At 42.6% G+C, this 19,403-nt stretch overlaps 1 protein-coding gene across 3 annotated transcripts in view; it reads left to right on the top strand.

Moving 5' to 3' along the window:
* The first annotated feature begins 1,038 nt into the window (after window positions 1-1,038).
* The window catches only part of KLF12 (KLF transcription factor 12), a 233,851-nt gene continuing 215,486 nt past the window's right edge, over window positions 1,039-19,403 (top strand). For 2 of the 3 annotated variants that reach the window (XM_050973887.1, XM_030234630.2), the window contains exon 1: window positions 1,039-1,170. The gene's annotated coding sequence lies outside the window, so the exon portion shown is untranslated. Of the gene's footprint in view, window positions 1,171-1,237; window positions 1,374-19,403 lie in introns of those variants that run through there. The other variant, XM_050973879.1, reaches the window with a different exon arrangement.

Raw genomic sequence — 19,403 nt, 5'->3', positions numbered from 1 at the left:
GTTTATATTTCTGTTTCCTAAGGTTCTGAAAGTTCTTCTTTCAAAACATGAATGTAACAAAGCCTCTGTGTTTAAAAAAAAACTTTAAGGTTATGGAATCTGTCCCTCTGTATGTTGTTATTAAAACCTTTAGAACCCAGTATCCTCAGTCCTTACGTGAGAAAAAATCTTCCCCATAAAGGAAGTTCTCAGTTTGCAGGGGCGCGACTCGGGCTTACGAGCGCTGACCAAAAAAAAAAAAAACCCAAAACCCACAACCCCACGCCTCGCATACTTCTCACGAGCTGCAGTCTGGCTGCGCGAAGAAAACAAAATAAAAGAGAAGGGAAAGGCTTGCAGCGTTTATCCCCAGGTAACGGCGGGGGCCGGGGCCGGGCCCGGCCAGACCCTCCGCCGGCGCGGCCCGGGCCGGACACACCGCCTAGTGTGTCCTTTCTCCCGGGACGCCCCTCAGGGTCGCTACCGCGTGTTCCCCGGGCCCCTTCAGCGCTGACACCGCCCCGCGCCGATCCCTCGGAGCGCCCCTCTGCTCCCCTGCGCCTTGTACCCCCGGGGCTCCCCCAGGCGTCCCCAGCGCCTCGCCCCCCTCACTGTCCCCTCGGCGCTCCCAGAGCCCCGAGTTCCCCGCGGGCTCCCCCACGGCCCCGCACCCCGCTGAGCTTCCCCCGGCGCCTCTTTACCCCGCCCCGCCCTCGGCGCCCCCTCGCCCCGGGCCTCCCCGCGGCGCCCCCGCAGCCAGCCGCGCCCGGCCCCTCCCCGCGGCGCCCCGCTGCCCTGCCCCTCCCCGCGGCCGGGCCGGGGCCAGGGCCGGGGCCGGGGCCGGGGCCGGGGCCGGGAGGGGGAGGCGCGGCCGGGCGTTCCCGTCCCCACCCCCCGGGGCGGGGCGGGCGGCGCACCGGGGCGGCCGCGGGGCGGGGGCGCGGCCCCTCCCTCCCTCCCCTCCCTCCGCCCGGCTGCCGGTGGGGGCGGGGACGCGCCGCATGCCAGCGACGCCACCGGCGCCCGCCGTGGCCGGAGCAGGGGCCGGTAGCTGGGGAGGGGGACACCGGTCTGGACCCTTTGTCTGAGCGGCCGGCGGGGTGTCGCGGCGGCCCCACGCGAGGCGCGGCCAGGCGGCGCCGGGAGCCTCCACCCCCGGCCCACCCTGCCCGGGCTCATCATGTGACGCGGGTAAGTCGGAGGCGAGCGAGCGCCGCGGCTCCCCGGGCTGCCCCCATTCATTTCCCGGGGACGGCCGCCGGCTGCCTCCGCCGGTGCGGGGTGCGAGTGCGCGGGGCACTGCCCGGGGAGCGCGGGGCGGGCGGACAGACAGACACAGACCCTGTGTCAGGGAAGGAAACAGTTTCTTCTCCTGCTCTGCCGCTTCTGCTCAGGTCTGTGCCGATTCCCTTTCTTAGCAGGATAAACGGCTGATGTGTGTGGGTTTTGCCGCTGCTGTCCCAGCCAGCCTCTCTTTAAAAAAACAAACAAACAAAATACCGCTCCTATACTGAAGTTAAATAATTTTAAAGAACAGGAGGGGGGGGCAGGGCAGGGCGGCCCCCCCACTTCCCCCGGCGCCGCCGGGGCCACCCGGGGGTTAACGGCGGTGCCCTCCCTCCCCCGCTCCCTCCCCCGCTCCATCCATCCCCTCCTCCCGCCTGCCTCCATCCCTGCCGGTGCCCCGGCGGCAGCGATACCGGGGTAGGGTGCTAGGCGCCGGCCCGAACTTTTCCCTCAACTTTCCCGCTGAGGCTCTAGGAGGGGAAAAAAGGGGTGGGGGTGGCGGTGAAAAAAGCGAGGGGGGGAAATAAAAAGCGATAAGCGGGTAGTGATGAGCAGCGGGCTGGGAGCGCCCAGCCCTTTGTGCTGCCGTCCCCGGGGGGGGGTGTGGGTGGGGGCGGGCGGCCCCCGTGCGCATTCGGGGCCGGGCAATTAATAGATAAAAACAAATATCAAAAAAGTATAAAGTATAGCGCTCTGTGGAGGGGAAAATCGGAGCGTAATGCTGTATGGGGAGAAAAATCGGACTATATAACACGCTATGGGGGGAAAAAAAAAAAGCAAGAGTGTCGTGCTGTACTACCTTCTACAGAAATAATTATCTTCTGTGGAACAAATGCTCGCTCTTGCAGAAGTCGGGAGCTTGGGGAGCAAACCGCTGGTATTTACATTTAACGCGTGAGCCCACAGCCGCTGCGGGAGATGGGTTACCCCATGGCATCAGCGTCACCCTGTGAAGCCCTCCGAAAGCTTTCCGCTGCTGGGATGAAATTTCCTCTGGGATGAGATGTGGCTCCTATCCGCCTCCCCCAAAATCCTGCACCACCGCTGGTGGTTGGATGTTGGGGGAGGCGGATAGGAGCTACCAGACGGGTTATTTTATATTCTCCTCCCCGCGGTTTGCAGGGATGCGATGCTCCGGTCCAGACAGCGGTTTTTGGGGCTTTTTTTTTCGGATCTTGGCGTGGCATTCAGTCCCGCAGACGGGCTTGCTTGGGAAATAAGATGTTTTGTGCGCTTAGGGAAGAGGTAGGAGCCGTTTCGGTAGGAAGCACTGAAGAGAAGTTCACTTGATCGGGGTCTGTATAAAGCTGGCAAAATCCTGCTAAGCTCTTGGCAGCCCCCCTTCCCCTAAGTAAGACAGTAAACTAGTTAATTTTTTTAATTACCCATCGTGAAGTTAATGGTACTCTTCTTCCTCCCTCCACCCCCCTTTTTGGTTTTTCTTTTTTTTTTTTTTGCTTTTCACTTTTCGTCTCGCCACGGCAGGTAGATTATTCGCGGCAACTTTGCGAGGCTGCTTTATATAGCGCTGGCATATGGGCTCCATTTTCTGCTCTCTGGTTGGTCTGCAAGTCTGAAATGCACAGGAACAGCAAAGTGGTCGCAGCATGGGATTAGTAGCTGTGCTGAATAGGTCACAGATGGGGCGATAGGAGCATTTTATTAGTGACGTAAGGCTGCATAAACCGAGGCTGCTTTTTTTTTTTTTTTTAATTTATTATTCGTGCTGGGAGAGGGGGAGTGTCTTGAATATCTTTCTAATGGGACGTAATCAAGTTGAAACCGCTCTCTGCAAGCTGGCATGTCACCTATCGTCACAAACCAACCGCGCATAGCGAAGGGAAACATTGCGGATTTTTTTTTTTTTCAGTGTCTTTTTATTTTTTTCCCCTCCCCGTGCTGCCGGAGGCTTTGGCAGCCGCTGCTAGGCTGCTGCTGGCAGGTGCCCGGGCTGGAGGCTGGTGGATGACATCACCCCCTCGGTGACACCCATGCGTGCCCCTCCCCGGGCCAGCACCCCCGCCCGCTCCCCCCCACCACTGCCGCCAGAACAACAGTGGTGGCATTTTCCTCTGCTTAATTTTCTTTCTTTCCCCTTTTAGGTTTGTTTTTTTGGGTTTTTTTTTTTTTTTTTTTTTTTTTTTTTTTTTTTTAACTGTGCGTGGTACCTGGAACTAGGAGGAGGGCAGCAGTCTGAGGAGCGCCTTTTTTTCGTGGAGGGGAATAAAGCTTTTGGACAAAGATGTATGTCGTAGGTCATTTGATGAGTGAGTGCGCCTATTCTGGATGGGCTGGGAAGGAGTTAGGGTATGGGAGATATTGTTTGTTTTCTGTTTCTGATAGTGAGGCAGTATCAGACGTGTAAATAGAGGAGATGGGAAATAATGTATTTTTAATTATTTTTCCCCCCAGCAGTAATATTATAACGATAATATAATATTTCCAGGTCTTTCTTTTCTTTCTTGTTGAAAAACCTTTTCTGGAAAGGTCCCTGACAGCCCAAGAAGACTCTGTGTAACAACTTTTAAAAATAAACTTTGAGATTCCAGGACAGGCTAATTGTGGAGTCCTCTGCCAGCTGTTTCTGTCAGGATCAGCCAGACCTGAACATGCACGAGCAGAGTTTCACTCCAGATGAGAGGAGGCAGAAATGTGGGGCTGAAATAGCTCTTCCCCTGGGAGATGTTAGAATGGGGTCAGCGAAGGGCTTGTGTTGCAGAACCCTGTGGTAGTGACTCTTTTCCTCTTTGCCTAGAGCAAGGTGGTGTGTGATGGTAACCACCACAGTTAAATAGAAATACAGACCATGTATTTGAGGAAAGTGGGCAGTGCCTTTCCTGGGTGCTTGGAGAGGTCTCTGCTGCACAGGGGGTTGCAGAACATCTGTGTAATCTGGTGGAGTTTTCAGTGCTGCTAGGGTATGCCATTGTTCAGTTTTTGGATGGTCTGTAAAATAGTGGAAAGCTGAGTGCCCTTTCTCATGGCTGGGTGCATGATGTCCACTTATGCAAGCATTCCCAGAGATGGAGTGCTGTAGCCTCCTTGCTTCAGGCTGCTGGATGACCTTTGTGAACCTTGCTCAGCTGCTAGTACCACTTCTCTGCGTGACCAACCTCCTTGCTCTTTCCTTCACTAAGTGTTGTTCGCTTTGTGGACCAGGTCTCATCAGTACAAAGTTGGTTTTGACCAAGTCTTAGTTTGAATTAAGTAAAATAGTAGAGTGTGAATGATGTGAATTTGTTCATTAATAAAGATGGAGCTCTAAAACCACTTATTTTTACTGAAGTGTCTTGCTTGTGGCTTTTGAAATACTGTATCTTGGTTTCTTTTGGAAGAATTATTGTGGTTTGCCTTTCCTTGACTTAACTACAAAATGACTAAAAAAATTAATTTCCTGAAATAAAAATTTTGGTTCTAGAAAAGCTGAAATGGATGCAGCACCCAGACTTTGACCTTCTCAGCTCCTGACTAGTGGTTGTTTACTACAGCTGCAGCTGTGTGTCTTTGAAAGAGGAGGAGCTGCAAATACAAGCATGCTCACTTTTCCTGCAAAGGGGAAAACATGTAATAAACATACTGTTTCAAAGTGAGTTGTTAACTACAGTATTGAGCAGCCAGTTTGAGGGTTTTCCTTTGTGTCAGTTGCACTTTGCCATATCTGTAAGACAAGTTTTGAGTCTTGCTAGTGCAAAATGTGGAAGCATGAGATGACTGTTTCCTATGTAGTAAAGAATATTTTTTTAATTAAATTCATGCTTACGCTAGAAAGGAGAAATGCTTTTGCACTGAAGGATGGATGACACTGTCAACATTGTCATTGGAAAAAGTAGTAGTACCCTGTGTTCAACAACTGAACTTTAGACAGTCCTCTTGCTTCAACTGAATGATTTTTTTTAAAGTTGCTGCTAAACACAAAAAACTCCCAAACAACAGTAGAAATTATGTTTGATGATTCGGTGTCAAAATGATTGCATTCGTTTATAGCTAGACAGACGTATATTGACAAACTTGATTGAGGTGTTGATCAGACCTTGTTGCACTGTTAAAAAAGTGGGTAAAATTGGACCAATTTGAGGAAAGTTGTGGAGTCAGTTTTGGTTTTTATACATATGTGTGTGTGTGTGTGTGTGTGTGTATGTATGTATCTATATATCTGTATTCCAGCCCTAATCATGCTGTATTTGCATTTTGAATCTATCTTCTGTGCAGAAAGTTCGCTTAGGTTTTTGTGTCCTGAATATGTGAACTTTTTCATACTTGTGCAGAGTTTGGTGTGACTGATAGGGCTGAAGTTCATATGAAGTCTGTGCTCTTGTTTGCTCCCAAGCAATGACTGTAGGAGGTTAGCTCAGTTGCTCAGAGCATGGTGCTAATAATGCCAAGGCTGTGGGTTCTGTCCCTGTATGGGCCATTCATTTAAGAGTTGGACTCAATGATCTTGCAGGTCCCTTCCAAATCAGAACATTCTGTGATTCTACAATGTGAAAAAGGTAGACTGTTCTTTAATGAGTTCTATTTACCTTTTGACTGCAGAGAGCTCTTAAAATAATACTGAGAGATAGGAAGAAGAGGGAAAACAAAAGTGGCTTTGCCAGACAGTGTATCTATATGCTGTATGTAACACTGAGTTTGTGTGGGCTTTCTTGAGTTCAACGTAATAGTTCTTCATATGAATTAGAAAGCCTTATCTAAACTTGGGACTAAACCAAAATTGAATTATTATATGATTTTTTTAAAATATATATATGTCTGCTGCAGAATGATGTGTTTTGGTCTGGAGAAGACAAATTTAAATTATGGTGTGTCTTGGTTTTGTAGCTATTTCTGAATTTCTTGGATTTTTGGAATGGGATGGTGGCATGAGCCATCCCAGTGTTTCTCAAATACATGGTTAAACTTGGGAGTGAATATGTAAAGTCATGTGATATATATTCAGGGACTGTATGCTTTATACTGTCATGCACTCAACATCTGTACACATCAACTCATCTGCCAGAAGAGTCCCTTCAGCCACAGCTACAGTGACTTACCTCTATGTTGGCTGCTGATTTTTTATTTTTTTTAAGTTCAGTAAAATCACAAGGATGCAAAAGCTAAGGTTTATTGGAACTAAAACTGTCAGGATCAAGGGAGATGCTATGATTGAAGACTAATAAAAGTATATATTCAGTGATACTAAATAAAGTCAGCCAAGACTGTCACATGCTGACATTTTTGACCCTCTGAATGCTGACATTTCTGACCCTCTGACCCTCTAGTAATGTCTGTGCTTTTTTAAAAATCTGGTTTGTTTATTTATACATAGAACTGGTTTTTAATTTTTTTTTGTTTGTTAGTTTCTTGTAACAAACGCCCTCATGTGCTATGGTGTTTATCCTTTTGTGGGTGGCTGGCAGTGCTGGCATTAGCAGCGTTAGGCATTGCAGTGCAGACCAGCACCACTTGAGTTAAGGAATGTCTGGTTAGCAGTAGCAAGCTTTTGTCCTCTCTGTGAACCAGCCTTCAGGACAGGAATGAGGCGTGCTCTTTGCTAATGGCTGGCACGGTATTTGCTACATAGCCGAGTAATGATGGGACTAAAAAATCCCGAGCTTTGTTCCTGGCCTGGCTGTGGGGCGAGCGTGTTCTCGTTGTTTAAAGATAGAACAATCAAATGCATGACCTTGGACATCGGCGCTGCTAAGGGGATAATTAATCAGATGATGTATCATGTCGGGAGACCCGAGTTCTAGTCTCGTTTTTGTCATGTGTCACCTGGGACAGGCACTTTGTGACCCTCTCTGTAAGGTGGCAATTGGTGACCCTAATTCCCTATTAATGCAGGGTGTTGTCCAGTGGTCAGAGCAGCAAAGAGCGCAAGGTTTTGCGTGCTAATGCTGAGCCTCCTGCCTAAATAATTTCTATTTCTCTGCCTTGTCCAAGAGCTTTTCTGGTGGTGGTGTTGCATCTCTGTTCTGGAGCCTTACAAGTCCCTGGCAGCAGCATGGGCAGCACAGTGATGCTGGCAGGCTGCGTGGGTGCAGGGAGTGTGTGCAGAGCTCAGGCCAGCTGGAAATAAGGTCAGGTCCATTTGCAGAGCTGGAGATGCTATCAGTGAGCTCTGGAAGCCTTCCTGAGCGTGAGCAAACTGTAATTCTCATATACTTTGTTCAAGTCTTGACAGGCTGCCATTGAAGGGGTAAAGGCAACTAGTGTAACCCAGCATTTTCTCTCTGTGGATACCTGAGGGAAAATTTTTCAAAAAAAGTACTCTTTACAGAAAAAGTACTGATTTTTTTTTTTTTTTTTGTTTTGCATTTTTTTTTACTACCAAAGTTGTCAGAAGTGGCTGCTTCAGATACTCAGTGTTCTCAGATACTTTTTGCATCAGACTTTGAAGAACCATTCACTGAGCATTTCTATTGAAATGATTGAAGTATTAAAAATTTGTTACATCAGTTTCAAAGAGTGCATGTTACTTGTTATTTACCATGGATATTTTTCCTTTGTTTTTTTCCCCATGGTATCAGCATTTAAAGATGGTCTGCAAAGACCTTTTATACCAGGTATAATAATAGGTTGCCATCTGAGGTAGCCACTGAGATATTTAGGATTAATGATACCAATTGCCAATTCCTCCTAGAAAAAAGGGAAGATAATGATTATTAATATTATCTAGTAACATTTGACAGGAATCTGAGCAGGACTTAACTTAATCAGATTAATATAGAATTTTTTTTTTGCCTTGTATCTTTCTTTATTTTGAGTGTTTAATGCTGGCATGAAACACATTTGAGTTAGTCTTCAAATACGAGTTGGCAGTGCTCTAGAAGAGCATGTAAAGAGCTGTGATTGATGACACTTTAAAATCTTTTAAAGTGCTGGACAGTAGTTGGAGCTCTTCCAGTTCCTTTTTCAGAGAATCTTTCAGTTGCAAGAAAATTCCAAGTGGGAAATGAAAAGATTTTTCTTAATGAAAAAAAAAGTAGAGAAAAACATTTCTTTTCCACTTTCTATAAATTGGTAACAGTTACAAGGTGACTTAATTTTTCACTTGTTCCATCTAGCCAAGGAAATCTTTTGCATAGACAGTTCTCTACACAATTTTGAAAGGAAAAAATGAGGTTTTGAAAGTGAGAGCATGCAGAGTTGGTCTAGTTAGGAGGCATATTTGGAGGCTGCTATTTCTGATAGCATTGCCATTTTCACTTTTACTTTCGAGATACATATTCAGCTAAATCAACATTTGGCTAAAATGTCTATCTTGAAAGAGTGTATCTTAATACTTGGAGACCTCCTGTTTTAGAAGATGGTAGATTTGTAATTTTTTGTTGTGGCTTTAGTGGGATAAAGTTTTCAACAGTCACATCAAACAAACATAAACTTAAAAAAAAAAAAAGCAAAGAGATTTAGTGCACTTTCTCTGCTTTGCATCCCAGCCAGTATCTGAGATAGATTTATTTTGTGCTTGCTGGAAATGTGCTGTCCTTTGGGTTTCACATGTTGCTGTATTTAGGAACACAGCATTTCTTCTGCATTGTGATGCTAAAGAAGTATGTGGGATAGGCAGGGATGGAAGACTGAGCTCTATGCATAGCAATCACAGACACCTGCCTAAGTCAGTTCTGGTGGAGAGTTTGAATAAAATACTTTCCTTTTCCAAAAAAGAAGAGCTTAGCTCATCCCTGCCTCAGAAGTGTGTACTAAAATCATGACACCAGAATAATTCCTATGGTCAAAAGACCCTCAGAAACCTTCTCTGTTGGCTGACGGTACAGGAAGTCTCAGATGTTCAGTTCACACGTAAATGAGTATATTGTACTTGTTAAAAAATAAGTGAGAGAGCACTTGCGGTGCTCAAATCCTGGGAGAAGCTCTGGTGGCCCTGAAGGGTTTGGTGGTGGTGAAGAAGGAATAGCAGTTTCTGTGGGCTCTTCTTGTGGCTATAGTTATTTGGTGTTTAACTTAGCCCATATGTTATGAGAGCTGGTAGATCCAGCCAGGCTGGGATTTTCTGTAGTAGGACAGCATCATGAGCATAGTGGTTTGGTACCCAAGTCCTCTTGAGGTCATAGCCTGAAGTCCATCAACAGAAATGAAAGATAATTGTACTTTCAGATCCCGCATCTCTCCCCAATACTACTGAAGTTCCACTTGTGTGGCTTTGATGGACACATCTTTTTTTTCTTGTCTTAAACAAAAAGGAAATAAAAAAGAGGAATTAAAGTAAAAGAGGGAAGTTTCTCCTTGTGATGGATTCTGAGTGCAGTTAATGCTGAATGTTCCCATCTATCAGTTCTCATCCTTGTATGTTTAATTATTGTGCTGCTTTCTGCCCCTGCCGGCAGCGCTGCTCAGCCTCTCTTTGGGTGAAGAATGCTGCTCTCTTCCTCTTGCTGTAACCCTTCTATTGATGACTTAGTCATTAAAAAGCTGCTGAATTCTTGTAAGCAGCCACATTTTCTGGATACTGGATTATTTGAAAGTGGCTTCCCTTTAACAAAAACCTTAGCCCCTTTAACTGCTCCCCACCCCTGTTTTTTCTTAACATTTCTACTTGCACAGTTGTGTTCTCAAGTCATCTGGCCAAAGAAGCCTTTATAGATTACATTTATATATTAATATATATGTATGTGTGTGTGTATATATTTGCTAAAATTGCTGCTTGCTTTGCATAAGGATTATATTCTCAGTAGTTCAGTGCCTAACTGGCAAGCCCCTGGAGCAGGCCTGCCCTCCTGAAAGCACAGCTTTCTGTGGCAGAGAGAGGGAAAGGTGGGGTGAAGGTGTTCCCCGCATTTGATTGCAGGTGCTGTAGTGTCTTTCAGCAGATCAAGCAGGCTAGAGTTACTCCCATACTCAAGCTGACTCCTTGCATATTACTGTGATATCAAAAATAGAAACATGAGGTTAGTGTGAAAAGTCTTTTCATATTGCTAATGTATTAGAAATACGAAAATAATCAGTGGAAATATTTTTGTGTTAGACAATGTTAGAACTATTTTAGAAAACCCAGAAATTCTAATCTCTCAAAGAATCTGTAACAGTAATTTTTGAAGGAAAGAACAGAAATGAGACACATGCTATGGCAATCATTTGGTATGATCTAAAACAGTAATTCCAGTCAGTATTTGACATTACAGACATTATAGAGTTTTCAGTTTAAAAGTTGAATGACTAGACTGCAGCTCTTTTGAAGCTTGAGGTTTGGCAGCTGTGTCAAGTACAGAAATTGTGTCCTAAAAGTGTCTTGACAGTGCTGAAATGCCATAGAAGAAGTGAACCCACAAAGCTACATTTAACCAACATACAAGTTGCAAAGACTTTTAAGGATTTCTGCCTGGATGAACAAGTTGGAATTTAGATGTTCAGAGTCTTAGTTGGTGGTGGACAGGTTGGCATTTAAGCAGATTGCACAGGACGTGTGCGTGTTGAATTCAGTATACTCACTGGAGGCGGGACTTGGTGAAGTGAGAAGAAATATATATTGTAGTATCTCTCATGGGATCAAATTGTGGTTTCATTGATCTGTGTATCAGAGGAGACCATTGTGATCATCTGATTCAATTTCAGTCATGCTGTCAGTAGAGTATCACCTTGTCCTGCACAAGTTGTGCATGGTCTCTTGGAGCTGGAACATTCTGCGAGTAGATGTTTGTAATGTAAAAAACTTTATGCAGTGGGCAATCAGCTGTCATCTTTGGTGAGCTGTTCCAGTGGTTATAATTACTCTAATCTCTATGCATTATTTCTTCCCTGAATTTAGCCATGTATTTGGCTTCCAGCCACTTAACCTTGTTGTACTTCTGTCTCTTAAATGAGTGGTCAGCCAGTCTCCTGTCAATTCCTTCTCTGTCTTCATTTTCAGAATATGCATAATTGAACAGTGTTTTACTTTGTGGCCGTTAAAGACGGTGAATTGATTTAAATAATTTTGACTTTGAAGTAGTGGGCAGGAAAACTTAATTTAAACAATCAGTTTAAATCTTGTTTGGTTTCTGCAGTTCTTACTCAGTTTCCATTCGTAGTGCTGTCTTTTGGATAAGTGTGCTGATACACAGCAGATGAAATAGTCTTTACACAGAGTATACTCAGATTGTTATTTCAGAGAGTGCATTGTAACCTGTATATTTTAAAAGTTCATGGAATTGATGTTCATTTGTTGTGTTTGAACTTTCAGATGTTTAATATTACAGTATGGCTGATGTGTTTCTGATTTACTGAGTAGTTCAGTTTTACGATTGACTTTGTCAGCTATACTTGGAAATTAGAAATCGTAAACCATGGAAAAATTGTTAATAATATCTTGATTTCTTTTTGATATGACAGGTTTCTTTAAATATCTTTATAAAATGTATTAGTGTTATAATTAACTTTTATAGTGAATAAAGGAAAAATAGTATTTTATTATTAAGAAAAACTCTCAATTTCTGTTAAAAATATCCTGGGGAGTTTTAGAACTAATAGCTATCACCTTTCAGCATATTGTTTATATTTAAATGCTGTAAGAGAAATGTCTTTACCTAGGTTCATTTGCTCGTGGTAGATTTTTTCAACTTCTGAATGGTCCAGTAATTTGTGGTGGTTGAAGAAGCGGTGAGAAATAAGATATTCTGTTCTGCACTTGCTTATTGGTTAATTTGTGTTTCAGTTTTGTTTAGTCTGTGTTTTTTATGGGGTAAGTAGTTTCTTTGAAACTTTAACAGCAAATGGGTACTACTTGGGCATTGATGAAAGAAGGAATGTAAATTGGTTTCATAAATTCAAATGTAATTTTGGTGAAAAATTTAAATAAGAGTCAGAATTTTTCATTGAAACATATAATAGTGTTACAGGAAAAAGCCATTTCTTTACCAGACAGGTTTTGGAGTAGCCTCGGTTAACCTGCTGCTTCTGAACATTGTCAAAATGTAGGATTGGCCAGCTACTCTTGCTTTGTGAAACTGCATATGAAAATATTTTTTTCAAATACTTGATTTATTCTTGGCTGATGACACTGACACCCCAGTTCTCAGGTGCCTTTTTGGACATTTCTATTCAGTGTATTACCTAAAGTATGAAAAAGGATGCTCATTTGCCAAAGGTACAAGATGAGCAGGAGCACCAGGCTCGTATATGGTGTGCTTACCTGGTGCTGCACTTCTCAGGCCTCCAAGTCTCTTGCTCTGTTTTGTTTTTGTCTCTTTTGGTTTTTTTTCCCTGTGCTTTTTAGAGATTGTTTCAAATTTAATAGTGGGATAGTCCGCTCCCTCTCCCCTGCAACTGCTTTTCATTAATCATACCAGTTTGAAAAGAGTTATTAAGAAAACCTGGTGACTTTGCTGAGCTTTGCTTGTCTTGGGGAAGTTTTGCTCTTTAACAGTAATCTTATCTTTGAAGCCCTGCTGGTGCTCAAACAAACCAGACCTTTTCACTTTAATTATTTCATCTTTTTTGGAGACATTTCTCACTGCTTAGGTATACACTGCTCTATTTCCTCAGTCTTCAAAGACATACAATTATCTAAATAAAACTTAAAATCTGCATATTCTGACTTTAAAACTGTGATGATAAGTAACCTTATTTTACAGGGAAACTAAAGGTGTGCCTTTCTTCTTTTTTTTTTTTCCGTCTTGTCCCTATCTTGAAATAGCAACTAAAGACCAAAGCAAGATTGTTTTGCTTGCCAGTTTTTTCATTGTGTAGTTTCATTCAGTGTGATAACTTCCTTTCTACTTGTATTTGTCATGGAGCCAGGCAAAATGATTTAGGACACAGAGCTATGAAAAAGCAGTACAACTGGAAAGGTATTTTGCGTCTTCCTCAAAGAGGGAGAAGGAAGCTTGTTGGCTGTTTTGCTTTCTTTTAGGAAATTGACGTAACTAGTGCAGATCCTGTGAAAAGGATCAGGGCTGGAAACAAGGACCATTGTGCAGTCTAGCCTTGTGCAGCAAGTTAGGAAACTGGAAAGTGGTGGTCAGAGGAAAGATTTTATTAATGCTTCAAGCTGCCTGGGAGCAAAATGAACCAGGTAAAGAGCACTAGAAGTACATCTTGGCATGATGGTGACTCTCTGATGAAAGAATATCTCTTTATGCTCATGAGAGAAGTCCAAATTTGTGTTTACTTATCTGTGTTTTTAAACAGGAAAATTAAATACATTACAAAGCTAATTTTACAGTCACCTCATACACTACTACTGCAAAACAAATTGGCCTGTGAGGAATGATACCACCTTTCTAAGATTCAGTTGACTTTTGGTGGTTTGCTAGTCCCAGCATTTGCTCCAGTTCCTCTTCCCTGACAGTCTGTTCTTCAGTGCAATGTTTGTTGAGGTTTCCAGTGGGATGCTTTCACTTTCCTGTGTTGAGCTTGCTATTGTTTATGATTTTTATGTTCTTTAGGAGCCACCAGTTTATTAAGAAAGAGCCCCGTGCTATCTGGCAGTGATGTGCAAGGCTCCTGAATGAAGCTCATGAACGTCTCAACGCAGAACTTTTGTACTTTGTCATCTGAGTACAGTGCTTTGCATGGCAAACAAGAAATGTGAGCCTAAAGCATTTGTGCTCATTAGCTTAAAATCTTTCCTCTGCAAAAGCTAATACTGATTCCATTTTTTTTATTCAAGTAGAATGTTTAGGTGTTTCTTTTTCTTCACCAGGAATGTTGCTCTTGCTTTCTCCATGCAACGACTATTAGCCCTTTTATCTATTTGTATTTTAGAGGTTTTAGAGTTTTTTTTAATGAAAAATTAGTTCTGTTGCACAATTCTAAATCTAAAAACCTTAATTTACATTTTTGTGTTATAGATAATATAGGGTTTTATAGGTCCCTGGAGCCCTGAATTTCTGCTGAGGATTTATTGCAGCAGTTCCTGAAAACAGCGGGGTGATGCAGTAACCCCTTGGTTTCTGGGTTGGTGCCATAGGCAGCTGGAGTTGCACATGGTGGATCAGTGCTGGTGTCTTGTATTCCTTTTGGAAAAGCTTGTAGTACCTCACAAGTTGCTACATGGAAAGCAGCTCCATTTATTTCATTTAGGTCAGGCTGTCAGATGCTTTATGTGTCCTGCTCCTCTGTAACTGGGTTAGCTGAGGTTTGAGGTGACCATGACTTTACTTGCAATCCAGCAGGAGGGTCCCTGGGGTCCTTTCCTCTCCTTGCACTCTGGGTGTGGTCTGCCTTTTCTGTGTGTCCTTGTGTTTGTTCTGCCTCCAGGATCTTGGGAAGATATTTCTGTTCTTTCCCATCTGTTTCCCAGTGATGCTCTTGGACTCTGTGTGTTGCCCTTCTCTGGGATGAAGGCAGAATGCAGGGGAGAGAAACTACTAAATTTAGGCATGTGGGGAGGACATAAATGGTCCAAGAAAAGTGAAGGTGTGTGTTTCATGAGTAAATGGTGGCGAAAGAAAGCCCTTTGTTGCTCAGTGTTGACTTAAGATGTTTTGAAAACTACTTGCTGCTGAGTATACTTACCGTGCTACATGGATTTCTCTTATTGTAGCACTGGTTATTATCCCCTGAACATCTTGTCCATTAGTGTCATCTCAGTCATGAGCTGTGAAATGATGTTTTTTTTCTGCAGACAACTTGGAGACTTGCTGCAAGGCAGAAACTGGTTTTCATTGCTTACCAAAGAAGTTGTTGTACCTAATGTGATGTCCGGTGTGTTGTGTTAAGTGATTCTGTTGCAATGGATTCATTTTTGTTGTTAGAACAATCCTCTGTTGTAGTGTCAGAACTGTTCTGGATTCTCCTTTGAGGTTTTAGGTTTTATTTTGTGTGCTGTTCTTGAATATGTGTCTTTGTAAGTTGCAGATTTGTGCTGGGTGCAGTGAATTGCTACAGCTGAAGCCCATGAGTTCGGCTTTGTGCATATTACTTCCAGAGGAAGTAATTCTCAAAGGGCTGCTGTTTCTTTGGTTACCCTGAGCCATCAGAAAGCATCCATGTCTTAACCATGGTTGAGTTTCTCTGAGTAAGCAAAATGCAGCATCTTGAGCTCTGGGTATGTTTTGTGTAATAAAACAGTTGCTGCAGGTGTCTTGTAGGTAGATATGAGCAGATGAGAGAGTGTGATATGTACTTTTATAGTCTGTGTTCTTTTGATGAAGCTTCAGAATCTTTGTTTTTCAGCTGGAATGTTTGGACACAAAATGCTCTCTAAATATATAGTGTAAAAACACATTACCTGGCTGTTTGGAAACAGAAGTCTTACAGAACTTCTAACAGACAGGAAAATGAATTTCTGTGTTGCTTTGATCTGCCTTCAGTGTGCAAGAGCACAAAAATACTGTTGCAGGCATTTTGTTTTAAAGTTTTAAGTCTTCACAGTTATCAAAGTGGAATTCATAAATTTGTGATTTCTATTTAAGACTTTACTTTTTCCTCCTTTCTTCTTCAGGTAGCGATATTTTGTTATTGCTGCTTAGCTTATGATCTTGCTTCTTCCAAAGATCCCATCAACAAAATTACTTTGAGTAAATTTTGTGCTCCTCACCATTTATTTTATGTCTGCAGGCTGCACTGAGCAGTCATGCCTTAAATTGTTGTAAATATCTGTCAAATAAGAAAAACAGTAGAAAAAAAGATCAAGTAAGCACCATTCTGTTACAACATGCTTCTCTGTTCCTAGGTTTGATTTCTATCTTCATTAATATTTGTACTTTACTATGAGATGCATAATAATGTTTTTAGAGAGGGTGGTGAGATAGACACTCTAAGTGATGTATTGACTGATGATTTGGAAGTCATTTGATAAGTGCCTCATTTTTACACATGCAAAATGAATGTAATGTTATTTACTCAGGACACTTCTCAGTTTACCATTGGGAAAAATATGTTCAAAAGCTGAGTAATACAATGGTTATAAGATGTGTGCTTCATATGGCAGGGTCCAGAGAGATTTCTGTAGATGCTTGCTGTGTACATTACTTCAGTTGCCTCTGCATGCTGATATGTTTTTGGAAGATATAAGGAAAAGCGCAACTTCTTTGTTAGACTGAGAATAACTTCTGTGAGCCTTGTAGCCATGAAAAGTGTATTGAAGGAGGCTGTTTGCAAGAGGTATTACCCACTTGGTTTCCTTGGAAACATGAAACATGATTTACAAATATTGACTTCAGAAAGCTGCAGCTTAGAGGAGATCCTAAACTGTTGGTTCAGGCTTTTAAATTAATATCTCTAAAGAGTTCTGGCCGTGTTGAAAGTCACTGCATGTCCACAGAATGACATTTATAATAATTGTGTGTTTCTTGGTGTAATAGCCAATTCTGAATGCTGGAGGACTGGAAAAAAAATCTGAGTTTTACTGGCAAAGGGATACTGAAAAGGGATACTGGGAGTTCTGTCTCCGGTTTCACCTGTGTTAAACAGGTCAACTCCAGACAAAATTAAAAAATTGTTGCTCTTAAAAGTCAGATAGTGCCTTACCACTGATGGAGTGCAACGAGGAATACTTTCTTCATGGTGAAGTTTAGATGCTGTAAATTATCATGCATGTCTTGTAAATGTTTTAAAACTGTGGAGGGGGTTGAATGCTCTGTTTTATGTTCATGCAAGAGATCGTGTGATAAGCTTAAGTAAATTACATTTACTGGATAAATTACTTTTATTGTAAAGGAATTTTCATATACACTTGCTTTTAAAGACTTCTAGTCATAATTTGGTCTTGCTGGCATCATTAAATTTTTTAAATGGAAAACTGATTCATCCCTGGAGCACAGTATTAGGTTATCTTGAAATTGGTGTTAGATTTATGCTGGGGAGGGGGGGTTGAAAGGTGCACCCGTATGGGAGAAGAAGCATACAGAAGAGTGTTGCATACATCTTGTGAGTGCTGACTGCTGGGTGAAGATTGCCTCTGTGCACTCATTAGTGAGGAGCAGGTCTTGGTTCAGTCAATCTACCCAAAGTCCTGCTGGCCATGGTTTAATTTGTGCTTCTGATGTCAGTACGGGCTTATGTAGTTCCAGTTACCACCCATCTCCTATGGTGCGTGTTCCTCTGTCACTCAGCTTCTGCTGTCAGCAGACTGGATTGGGTCAAGAAATTGCCCAAACTTCTTCTGCTTCACTGAGTTATTCTTAACATGTGTTATTTTCCCAGTTCATCTCCCAAAACAGCTATGGCTGTGCAGGAGCAATCAGGTGGTTGGAGGCATGACAGCACCTCTAGTCATTCCCAAAGTTAAGAGTGGAAAAGCCTTCTATTCCCTGCGCTCTTAGTCTTGAGGAGAACACCTCCAGAGCAGAGATGAGGTGAGATCTTGGGTTTTCCTGCAGAAAAGCCATCTGTTTGTCTACTGGTTGTAGTGCTAGTAATTTCATGGTCATGAGGAGGTGGCAAGGCAGACTTTTTAAGAAGATATGATATGTTAGGATGAAAAGTTAAAGTAGCAAGTCTGTGCCTCTGTTTTAGACTGGGGTAATATTTTGTGTCTCAAGCCATTGGATTCTCTTCCTCCAATATGCCTTCCATGTTTTAAACAAAACATCCTTACTCCTTACGAACTGCGCTTTGCTTGGAGATTATAAAGGTGTTCATGGTGGTTGGCCTAAGGCGGCCTTATGTAGCTATATTAATTAAGGCAGGATGAGCCTAGGTCTGCCTTCATCTGGGGTTGCAGTAGGATTTTACTCTGGAACTAGGATGCAGGCAGGTGGCTGCACAGGTGCTTGTAAGGATCAGGTCCTCAATATGCAGAGGCATTGGGTGGTGTAGGCAAGCAAGGACTGCTGAAACCTGTAGGTGAATGTGTCAGATAAGAGGCTATGTCTGTGAGCTGTATGTCTTGTGAGACCAAGGACTGAGAGCAAGTAAGACACCACAGAAACCTTCCTGCATGGGCCAGGCAGTCCTACTTTTCTCATCAAGCCAGTTGAACTAAGTAGAAATGCTTTGCCCAGTGGGTCTGTAAATAGTGTCTAACATCCTGAAGGCTATCTGTTTGTCTCTCTGGATGCTAAGGAAGGATTAATCTGTATTGTTTTTCAGAATGGTTCTAGCTGGTGAAGGCAGGTTGCTCTTGACTTATCCCATGCAATGGCTATGGATTACAGTGGAAGAGACTGTGAGGAGGCAGGAAGATTAATGAACAGGAGAAGGGAATTAGGGACCTGTGGAAAAGAAAGTTCATATGCAGAAAAAAATACAAAAAAGTGGAAAATGGCAATGTTGCAAAATCCCAAAAAACAAGGGAGACTCTTGATGGTAACTTGTGTGCTGAAGCTTTAAGCTGAAGGGGGTAGCTTTAAGCTGAAGCTGAAGTCAATAAACTGCAAAGAAGTCTTTTTGGTGTTTGCAGAGGGAAGACTGAGAAAGGGCAGCGCTAGAGTTTTAGGGTAGGGTGTTTTTTATTTGGTTATTTTAAAAGTCCACAGATAATCAAAGCAGAAGGTAGGGTTGTGTATGGCTAAAATCAGAACAGATGTACAGAATTGTTCATTGAGGATTGTAACCATACCTCAAAAATTGAGTGTGAAGGCTTAGGATGGCAAACATAGGAAGATAATGATATCAAAATAATTGTAGTTCTTTGTGTAACCAAATGAACTATATGGATTACTGCAAAGTCAGTCATGATGGGAACAAGGGTTTACAGCATAAGAATCCTGCTAAAATTAGGATTGTTTTCATGTGAAGCCATTGTGCCAATACAAAATGAATTTCATATTGCAGAATTGATTGTAAAATAAATGCCTCCAGAGGAGTCAGGAGAGAAGACTCTAACTTAAACTTAGAAGGACGAAGGAATAACTGCAGTGAAGATGTGTAGAGAATTCTTAGAATACAAAAGTAGAAGATAAAAATGTATGAGATGGCAGTGTGATATTGCTTCCATTATTCTGTGTTTTTTCATTTCATAATATGATGAGTGTCTTCTGAGTGTCACTCACTTAAAGTGATTAAATAATTGCCATAGAAGGTATGCAACCTCTAAGGGAGAAGCTGGGGAAAAAAAACATCCTTAGACCTATTGTTTTTTACTGATTTTTCTAGGGTGTCACCACTAAATTGGTAGTTGCAAAAACTCGCTCTTGTAGAATCATCAAGGGAACTTCATATGTTCACTGTTTTTCTGGCAGAATATTGATATTTTTAGTTTTAGAATCCCTGTTGTTTTTAGCATGTATAGGTAGATTTAGAAACAGTTATGTGATATTTATTTAGCTGTTGCT

Source organism: Serinus canaria, chromosome 1 (assembly GCF_022539315.1).
Source record: "Serinus canaria isolate serCan28SL12 chromosome 1, serCan2020, whole genome shotgun sequence".
Classification (NCBI taxonomy): Eukaryota; Metazoa; Chordata; class Aves; order Passeriformes; family Fringillidae; genus Serinus; species Serinus canaria.
This window is presented reverse-complemented; position numbering and strand designations above follow the sequence as displayed.